Below are 12,122 nucleotides of genomic sequence, written 5' to 3' on the forward strand. Positions count from 1 at the left end.
GTTTCAGGAACTTTGTACGAACAAACCAAAGTGGTCGGGCAGGTAAACCCCATGCCGTTTCACGTCCGATCGGGGAATCGATCCCCTGTTGCCTTGGTAAAAGGCGTGTGCATTATCCACTACGCCAACCGTTTAGCTAATATAACCTACAGCCTATTTCCGGACGAACGACGTTATCCAAAGATTTTTCCGGTGTAATTTTGCCAAAATAAATATATTCCTACATATTTCTTCGGGTTGGTACGGATGATTTGTTTAAAGTTCATAAAGCATAGCCAGCGATTCTTTATGTTCGATGATTAAACACACGTGGCTATACAAGAACGAAATGATAACCAATTGATAAATCGATTCAGCTACCCTTTGTTTAATACCTGTCATAGCAAAGAAGTGAACATATGATTTTAGCGTAGCTGAATGAACGGCGATTGTATCACTTGTTTTACACCTTTGTGTTTATACGCTTCACTGGTCATTTTTCTGATGAAGGACATATCGTGCTAGTCATCGAAACGTCACACATAAACCTCTTCAAAACGTTTCTAAGTATATTAACAAGCGTCAAATATTTATATCATATATAACGAATATTTTTCACTTCATCTTAATTTGAGGTAAAACCCCTCTTCACAAATGTCCTAAGAATAATAACCAAAGAATTTTTCAGAGGTTATAGAAACAACTATTTTTGGTTAATCAACAGATCGATATATAGAGATAACTATTAAGTGTACCTGTCACAGGATGTTCCGTACGACTGGCTCTCATTTACCATAGCCTCAGCCTCTTCTCTGGTGAAAATAACACTTTCTGAGCGTAACATGTTTTGTAATCGGGACTCGTCTAACGGGTTTCCTTGAGTCGGCAACAGGTGTAGTGTTATCAGCAGGAATAAAATGTTGTACATTCTGAAGTAGAAACATATCAAATCACCATATTTTTTATTTTATATTCTTGCAAATATATTTCGTCAATTTTAACTTATCTTTTTTATTTCGTTTTACGTATTGCTCGCAATTACTGCTATTTATTGTAAGATATTCTTGCTTAGGATACATGTTCAAGCTTTTATAGTGTGTAAGTAGGTAAATGTTATTATTATACATCATTTGTATAACGGCGAGCCTTATTGGATTATATGTATATGGATCATATAAACGGGAAAAAACATTGATAAATAATAGGTGAAGAGCAATACATAGAAACATAACGCTATTAAATAAAACCAAAACGAATAATAATTATGTTGTCATTGTGTGTAAAAATATTTAGAAAATAATGTTTCCAATAAGCGCACTGGTGATAAAAGCTAACTAAAATAAAGCTAATTCTGTAATTGATGAAATCCCAAGAAACTGACTTTCGCTTTATATATTGAAATACTCTTTTCATTAGTGATAAGCTGATATGAGAGAGAATGATACATTGTATTTATGTAATAGCTTTGCACCTTGACACTGAAAACATGTTAAATTTATGACAAAACATTCCATATAACATAAAATGTAGCGTAAGATGTGACGTACAGTCTAAGATATCACATAAACATTCTAAATAGTTTGAGTTGAAAGGCCAATGTAATTCTGCCTCCTTTTGCATTTAACAGGCGTCACCATGACCCAGATGTTTGAGAGAAAAACTTCAACCGTTGTTTCTCTTGGTAGTTTTAATGTTATGAGTCAGAATAGGGATAATCCTACTGTACTTTGAAATTTGCGGCGGTATATCGGGATCATTCGTTTGCAAATATCCATTTTACTTGCTCCGCTTATGGTCACCAGTAAATAAAAAATACAGTAGAATAAACCCGTATGTATAGCGTTAGGTGTAAGATGTACTTTAAATAAAACAATAAAATCCTCCTAGAATGAACAATTTGTGACATTAGCAAAATATAAGTAATATAATGAAGATAATATGTTATAGCATACCTTGTCACTATAAATTCGGGCAATTGTCCGTATAATATGGCAAATGCAGTTTTCATATAGAAATGTATGGTATTCGTATGTTGAATTTTAATGCATTTTAAGACCAAACCCTCCTTATATAAGCTATCCTTAACGGAACTCCGTGACCACGTATTCAGCGTAGGCTTAAGTCTAGGATACCGCCCATAGCTACTTTAGGTACATTTCTTCAGGTATCCTAACCGGAATTGGTGAATTGTTACGTGATAAAACAGGAGTAGGATTTAAATATGATATGGTTGGTATTCTGTTTACCTGGAACGAGCTATAAATAGGTACTAAAGGACACATGTGTGTGGGTTGCTTATCACCCGGAAAACAACTTTGTGAGACTCAGAGTAATCTATTATCACCACAGTACAAATCATTGACAGATTAAACCGGTTATAATTATAATGCATCAAACATAGGTCTCGCAGTTTAGCTCCACTTCAACGATAATGATAATATAGTGACGTCGCTAATAAAAAAAAGGGAATTTACGTATTTTGTCTTTAACCAATGCTTGAAAACAAAATTTGTTCTGATGTTTTGGTAGTTTTATAGTATCATAACGTTTTAGTGGTGACACCCGCGATATTGATAAATGTAAAGTTGAGAAGAAAAAAAAAATAAACAAAAAATAATAAACAAAAACAAATACCATATACCGCAGCACACAATAACATATTCGAACACAAAATCTGTTACAGCCGTGAGATATACCTCATTTACTCCAAGAAAACTATGTCGTACATGTACCTGTTACAGCTGTGAGATTATCTCGTTTACTCTAGGGAAACTATGTAGTAGCTGTTACAGGTGTGAGATATACCTCGTTTACTCTAGGGAAACTATGTAGTACATGTTACAGCTGTGCGATATACCTCGTTTACTCCAAGGAAACTATGTAGTAGCTGTTACAGCTGTGAGATATACCTCGTTTACTCCAGGGAAACTATGTAGTACCTGTTACAGCTGTGAGATATACCTCATTTACTCCAAGGAAACTATGTAGTACCTGTTACAGCTGTGAGATATACCTCGTTTACTTCAGGGAAACTATGTAGTACCTATTCCAGCTGTGAGATATACCTCATTTCCTCCAAGGAAACTATGTAGTACCTGTTACAGCTGTGAGATATACCTCGTTTACTTCAGGGAAACTATGTAGTACCTATTACAGCTGTGAGATATACATCGTTTACTCCAGGGAAACTATGTAGTACCTGTTACAGCTGTGAGATATACCTCGTTTACTCCAAGGCAACTATGTAGTACCTGTTACAGCTGTGAGATATACACCGTTTACTCCAAGGAAATTATGTAGTATCCGTTACAGATGTGAGATATACCTCGTTTACTCTAGGGAAACTATGTAGTACCTGTTACAGCTGTGAGATACATGTATACCTCGTTTACTCCAAGAAACTATGTAGTACCTTTTTACAGCTGTGAGATATACCTCGTTTACTCCAAGGATACTATATAGTACCTGTTACAGCTGTGAGATATACATCGTTTACTCCAAGGAAACTATGTAGGTTGGAAAATGTTTTTATGTCCTCAAGCTTCAAGAAAATCATATTTGTGTTAAAACTATGGCGACAATATGTATACACATGCTATAATCCGAGTCCGTTGTATTGCACTTTTGATGATATAAAATGGTTAGATAAAATGTAGTATTTTTACTTCACTATTCTGTTTTGCAATAATTTCTGTGTGTGTACACGACCTCACCGTCTGTGTTTTCTGTATTTTATAGCATTATTGTCATGTTAATGTTATTGTCAATTCAAGAGCACGTCCGGTGTACGGTGCTGGTAACGATTTAAGTTCGGTTTGCTGTTTCCAACTATCCACAGGTTGTAAACTGTACGAGGGCCGTGCAATTTTAATGTGTGGATACCGGAAGGTTATTTTTTAACTTAAGATACAATATCATGCATCCACCTGTTTAGAATAATTATGTGTGATAACTTCAATAATTTAAGTTACGTAATATATAACTATCTATGATTTATTTTAACATTTTACTTGATAAAATTGACCTCCTAATTAGCATATTAAATAACTGGTTTAACTTCCATGTTAGTAACATAAGGTTTTTCTGCACGTTTTGTCTTGTTGAAATGATGACGTAAGAGTTGATTAAAGTTTAACTTTGAAATTTAATAAGAGATAAATTTTGACTTGACGGCGGGATATTCTGGAGTGTCCAAAATAAACCCGGTGTGTTTCGTACAGAGACTAGAACCTAACTGATTTACAATACAACATATCACAGTTAAATACATTGTACGTACAATAAAGGTACCTGAGGTTTAAGTGACAGGTGTCGTTAATTGTTAGATCAATTACCCGTGGTCAGTGTCCACAAGGTTAAGGCTATTACACTAATCCTGTTGCGTAATGTGATGGACAGAAGTAATGAGTTATGAAAGTAAGTTTACAGAGAGTACGTACTTAGGGATATAAAAACTTCACACACGAGTCTTATCTCAAATGTCACAAAGGATATATAGTAATTACAATTAAGGATAATGACACATGTATATAGCCAAATTCTGTCTAAATGTCATATAAACGTGTTTTTCATTAATTCGCACTTGAGTTGTTAGATATGGACAATTCGAAATATAACTTTAATAATAGATGGTAAGATTAAAGTTTTTCATGAATAAGCAATTATTTACACAATCAATTTCAGCACTAATTTATCACAAAATTTCTTTGTGATATTAGCATGAACAGCACGCTCAGTTAAATTGGTTCTAACATCGGTTTATAAATACTAACACATATCCTATGAATGAATCTTTTGTTGTTGATATTTGTTGAACGTTCGCAAAATGTTTATATTGCAGGAACAATTATAAAAGCCATCATAAACGTATTTTCTGTATTTTCTTTTGTGAAAAATTGCCACAAATCTGCTGAAAAAAACGCCTGTGCTGTAGCTTCCTCGCAAACCAGGAGTTACCGTCACTTAAGTGTGCGTAGGATGGTTTAACCCTCGAAATGCCCAGGATGATTGTGTACTGACAGGATTTTTATTGATACGCATTACAAGGCAACTGACAGAGACGTCGAACCCTCCCTGTTAAAGAACAACTGTGGCATTAATCGACTTCCGGTTGACCAGGATATATCTTTGTGTAGGATCATAACACTGACGTGAGGATTAAAAAGACATTATTTAGTGATGCCGTTTAAGAAGACTCTATCGTCAGATATGTATTCATCTGTGTCAATGACTAAAGTGTAACACATCCAGTATGATAAAACGACATGGGTCGAAAGATTTGATTTGCTACAAAATAGGAAATTCGTATGATAACTTTTTGCAACAGATATATTTATCTTCTGATTTAAATTATGACCTTTCTATTGGATTGCTGAACCTATGCTTGATGAAAAGTAATGTGTATAATAAATAAAAGTTTATTAAAATTCTTTGACATTTTTTCAATGAGGCGCTGCTTTCACTAGTTGTGCCGGATATTGTTTGTCTTTTGAAAAAATGATATACTGTAAACCTTTAATATAGTCTCTCCCCCTGTTTTGAGAAAATAAAGAAATCCTAATCACAGGGTAAGATTTTTGAAGTTGAGCAAGAGACTTTGTCGAGTGCTTTACTTCAAAACTCGTAACCCGAGAGTTGATTTGCTTTTAATTATGAGAATAGGATCAAGAAAGAAAAGCGTTTTATATATGTACTGCCCATGGGTCAGAGTAAATGTACCTCGATTCTTTGATTCCCCCAGATCAATCATGTTTCATCATAAGGACGAAGCCTGAGTTAACATGGTTAATCGAAGGGGAAAAATGTGTTTCCCTACCGCAAGGGCCGTGGGTTTACTCATTATACGGAAACAGAACAATTTCACAACAGTGAAGATAGTTTGACTTTTGCGCCATAGTTGTCGTCTGCTTCAGCCACGCGGAACTTGATGTTATGACTCTAGCGCATTTTACTACAGAGGCTCCGAGTAAGGGAAATATGTTCGAGGAAATTAAAGCGACACGATATTTTTTTTCATGTCATGTGATTGCTATAATCTAATTATTATCATAGAGTATATTTTACGTCATCATTATAATGCAGCTTGTTTATGTACGATCTTATTTATATACGTATGTATATGCTTTTCTTGAAATGGTCTGTAAATCAACGTTCAACCTTAAAGTGCACTAACGATGTCGCAACAGAAGGATTTGTCTTGACCACAATATACCGAATTTGTACATGTACCATATTTTATACTGCATTTCCCCAAACTCTCTTCTTACTTCCCATGTATATTTTCCTATCCACGTCACTCTTCCTAGGCTATAGTTGTTAATGTTGGTTACGATGAAAGGTAACAGATTTATATAAGTGTAACAACACTTGAATCTGTCTCCCATTATTATATGTTCAATCGTGTTTGTAATATGTATTACATATGTTATGTGAATAAAACAAACCAATGTAAACTACTTGGACACGCGGTTATAAAAAATGAGGTATAATAACAAAATATGGCCATACAAAATGTCGATTGCCGGAAATGGTAACAATAGGTTTAATAAAGAATACATTGATATATTTATTGCCCTTGCGGCAGGGAATCGCTATCCCTTGTTTTCCCGAGATCAATATCGTCATAGGATATCATTATAACGCTCCATTTTGTAGTATATAACAAACATAATCTACAAACATATATAGGACCAGGAGGACGGACCGTTATATGTAAATAGGATGACCGCAATAGTCGATTTCTTTCTTCAGATAAACATATATATATTTACATTTTATCCCATTGAAAATATTTTTAAAATCAATATTTGCTCTGTATTAGTTTGTAATAACGTTAGAAAATGAATGTCATGTTCTACATATAATTCGGATATATGTGATACTGGTGATTTTGAATACTAAAATGCTTATTTATATGTTAGAAAACAGAAGATATCTTCACATATTTACATTTGAATGGCATTGTCTCCATATAGGCTATTTGAAAGCTGTGTCGTTGATTGGACTTTAAATACCATGCACCAGGAGAAACAATTCTTAGCGTATTAATACAACACTGACCGGAACTACAATATCGTCTGTTACATTGAACTGATCAACAGGGGTTCGTTACAAATGTCTGAAATACAAATATGCTTTAGACCTACTGACACATATGCTATAGGCCTACTGATATGAGTCACATCACGCATAAACATACAAAACGTATATGTGTATTTTAGACATTTGTAACGAACGTCTGTGCTCCATCGCAAGATCACTAACTTCAAACGCTATCAGTATCACGCGTCTCTCAGCCATGGTTTCCTCAGTTTCTAACGACATGTCAAATAACGAGGCTGTTGTAAAATTTACCGACTGTAGTCAGGTTCCCATACAATCATCAAATAAATTCACGCCTGGATTCTTCATATATTCGAACTTTTCTCTCTACTAATTTAACTTCCAAAAATAACTCCCTCGTGGAGGGCAAGGTCGGATTTATGGTGTTCACTGTATTTATCCATGCGCGAAATTTGTTCCGGGGAAAAATCGAAACAATTTCAAATCTAACTTCCAGCTCAGATTTCTATTGATAAACTTAAATCACCCTATTGACATACCATACGCAATTGTATTGATACTGAATCGTTAAATAAAATTGAAGTGTTTGTTAAAATTTCAAAGTACTACTTTGTTTGCCTATCAGCACGCAACAACAAGCTGTTCCAACTATTGAACAAATTTGTGTGGACTGTCGATAAGGCTGGAATTTTAAACTTTAAATATAAAACGCAAGTTAAGAAAAGAACATAAAAGGCAGAGACAACGTAAATATAAGTATACAAAAACAGTACAATGCTTAATCAAGCGTTTGCCTTACCGTGCTATTAAGCTTACAATACTTAAAAGTAGCACAAAATCGCATGTAAAAACTCATAAACAGGTTTTAAATATTTTAGTTTGAAGAATAGCCAACATTTTTCTATTTATCAGTGCTTTAAAGTTGTTATATACTTTGTTTTAATTCGACTAGGATTTACCTGGTCACTGCAGGTTATTGCTAGTATGGCTGATCCTACATCGAAGATCGCCTGACCAAAGGTAAGAGGGCAAAATATAGGTCGCGATATCCTACATTTGATTTGTATCCCTCCGACCTCTTTTAACTCAATCACCCATGAACTTTAGTAATGAACTATTCTAACCTTTGAATCGGAAGATTTACAGTGTGTCCTCAGAGGTGAATGAGTTAATGCAAGGTGAAAATAGTTGCTGTTGATCTAGGTCAACAGTCAAAATAAAAGTTTCAGGGACCACGTTTGGTAAACAATGTTCAGACCGTCTTCTGTATATGTATATACATAATTGGAACATGGGTCCCACCGATGGCGAAGTTGACATAAAACACCCCCCCCTGAACAATCACCAAGTAAAAATCACAACTATCATCTTCGATTTTGAAATGCATGTATGAGTATTGTTGGCGATATTAACAACTAATGCAAACCTAACAACTATATAAAGTCGTGACTGAATTTGCAGTCTGATAAACATTGATGTACCAAACTTGATTGAAATCAAACCATATCTGAATTTCGACCGATCATAATTCGGTTTACGGCGGTTATCTTGTTAAACTTTCCAATGGAATTTGTGGTGAGCTTGCAGTGCAATCTATTACACCTACAAATTAAATTTGAGCTAAATCCAGTCACCTTTTTGTTCAATATCTTTACGGTGGTCACGTCAGAGTTTGCAATACCATAAACACACATGCATACAAGAGGTATGGCGTACTTGTCCATGTTTTGACGGTGTGTTCTCCTTTCTCCCACTTTAAAAAAAAACAACAGATGCAGTAATGTTGTGATAGCAGTTATAGTCTGTTTCATATATATTTTACCTGGTTTTTACCTGTGTTTTCCCACATCACCTCTATCATAGATACAGTACTGTCATTTACATGTATCTTTGATATAGTCTATTTTCATCATTTTTAGCCATTTTTTTCATATCATATACCATTTAATTTTCATTTATACAAAACAGTTACGTGAAATCCACAAATATTTTATATATTTTATATACTTAATAGTATATATATATAGATGATAATGCTTTGATTAATTTAAATTTAAATTTAAATTGAGTTTATTTAGGGTGAAAACAAATTCATATTGGAGCATTATTTTCAGAAAATCTTTTTTTACCAATAACTGCGTCTTCAGTGTAACTATTTATAACTTAGTATCACTCATTAGATTATTTTCCCCTAAAACATAATCATTAGTTATGTTTCTATTTGATAACCCCATCTGGCTTGGGTCCACTGATATTTCTAGTTGATAATAATGAATCTTAACACCTGATGGCTTGGGCCCTTCAACTGACCACTTTACTGGTGAGCATGTACCATCCCCGACTGTCCAGCTACCCTTAGTACCCGAAACAACATCCGTACTGGAAACGGCCGCCATCCCCAAAACCACCCACAGGACCATGCTAAGATCGTCGCCAAGGAGATAATGGAGACCATTCGTACAAGCTGCGTAAAGGAAGTGAAACCAATTCCGAGAAAATACACTGAGGAGGTAACCAAGCTTCGATCCGATGATTGGAACGACGACGCAGAGAATAGTCACCTTCCAGTCCACTTAGAAGTCTCTGTATAACGCTCGACGTACTCAGACTCCTCAGCTACCCAGGACCATTCAGGACATCAACTTAGAGGGAAAGTGGACCCAGATGTACCACAGGACACCACTCCATTAACAGATTACGTCGTGACACAGTAGATTGACCGAGATCAACAACTCTGGAACCACTTTGAGACCGAGGGACCCAGAACAACCAACCACATAGAGGGATGGCACAGAAAACTGAAGAAGAAAGTGGAACACCCCCACCCCAACATCTACAACATCATCCGCATCTTCCAGGAAATACAAGCCAGCAACGAGATAACGCGCATCCAACACGCAGCATGAGGACAACTCAGACCAAGAGCAAAACGCTACCGTAACATCGACAGCCGCCTTATCCAACGAAAGGAACGCTTGGAGAATGGTACAATAGATGTAATCCAGTACACCGACACAGCATCTCATCTTTTGCATTTAGAGTGACATTGTGATAAATGTGCTTGCTATAGAATTTTTATTTGGAGATTTGTTAGGATTTCTTGAAATTATGGAATTTTCATTATCTGTGCTTTTTATGGACTTTCCAATATTTCACCTTTAGTAAGTTAGTGCTATTATATTAGTTTTATATCATGTATCTTTGTGCATTTTATGAATATGGTTGTTTTGGTCAACTACGTGTAGTGCTAAGTATTCCATGTGTAGATGTAATTAATTTGTTTTATTTATTTTCATTCCCAGCTTTGCATCTGTTTTTGCATATACATGATCACTGTCTTTACTGATTATATTTGTCATAAATTGCTTGCTAAATTGAGTTCTATTTTATGAAATATATATATAACATACATGTAAATGTATAGTAAAAATGTATAAAATTGATTTAATATGAAATTAATAAAAGCAGGTTTTCAGTTAATGTATTTTGATGTGTTTTTACTAAGTAATAACTGGAATATTGTATCTATTTATTTATAATTCCAGTAAATATTACGAAAATCAGGAAATATATTTGTTAAATATTCCTATAACTAACACAGTATTTCCTATTGGTGAACAGGTAGATACAGGTAAATAATCTACCTGTACTATACCAGAACAGACTATAATGACACCTCTATTGTTTTCCAGTGTTTATATAATTCCTTTGATCAGAAAAAAGTGGGAGAAAGGAGAACAAACCGTTTTGACCTAAATATGATCATTAGTTCAATGAAAATATTATTTTTTCTTTCGGCAAATTTAGATATTTACCTTGGATCTAGTATATCCTCATGTCAAATTTAGATAATTACCTTGGATCTAGTATATCCTCGTGTCAATTTTAGATAATTACCTTAGATCTAGTATATCCTCGTGTCAATTTTAGATAATTACCTTAGATCTAGTACATCCTTATGTCAATTTTAGATATTTACCTTGGATCTAGTATATCCTCATGTCAATTTTAGAAGATAAATTTTGGATATGCACCGTACATCAATTTATACAGGCCGTCAAAGTTGCAACTTCGAACAATGTGCAATAAAACATGCGAGTTCGCTTTAAACAGACTTTAAATGTGTTTTTGACACACAGCGCATTTATATACCAACTTTTGGGCTTTTGATGTTAAACATTTGTCATCCAATAAAAGTTCAATCCTATTGCAATCAAAATATGGTGCAGGCATACATCGTTACTGAAAAATTAAAACAAAAAACGTTTCAGGTTATTGCATTCCATCTTGAATAAAAATATGAAACCTTTATAGTCTGGTCACCTAATGCCGTAGCTGAGACGGTTAAAGGGCTTTTTGTACAATGTAATCTCTAGATTGAAATTTCGAGCCGTTGTCTCGTTGCACTTTGATCGAAAAAGAGACATTATCTTAATTTCAACCAATCAGAAGCCAGTTGATGGCGACCATTTTATTTAAGAAGTAAATGAAAGTGGCAGAAAGATTGTCTTGCTATCATACATGTACACCAACAAACCAAATTTGTTCGAGGTCGGAAAACATCTAATTAAATATTCGACCAATCATAAGCTAGGCTACAGCTACCAGTTTGTCTAAAAACGGCTGTTTCTCACTTGGAGAATATCACTTAAACGTCTCGTTAACGACGTTCATTTCAAAATACAATACAGAACAACTGTCTCTGCCAATCAGAAGCCAAGGCGACCATGTTAATTAATGTCTAATCGAAAAAAATTGCAATATGCACATCTACAACACAAGCATAGCAATACTCCTGTGGAATTTTTCATTATCCGGCATGTTTTGCGCCAAACAAGCATTCGTATCAAAAATGAACTAAGGGCCATGGCTCTGTTTACTGTAGGAAATGTAGCACTTTCCAAGGTGCACGTCCTGTACACAAGTATATTATATTTCAAATGGTGAACAAAGGTGGAATGACACACAGGCGCATACAATCGCTCTTTAGGAAGACACTTCAACAACTTGTATTCCATTTCACATTGTTTTAATAACTTCGATTTTTGTTGAAACATCCTCGCATTTACTAACATGTTCAC

This window comes from Mizuhopecten yessoensis, unplaced genomic scaffold, assembly GCF_002113885.1.
Source record: "Mizuhopecten yessoensis strain PY_sf001 unplaced genomic scaffold, ASM211388v2 scaffold10225, whole genome shotgun sequence".
NCBI lineage: Eukaryota > Metazoa > Mollusca > Bivalvia > Pectinida > Pectinidae > Mizuhopecten > Mizuhopecten yessoensis.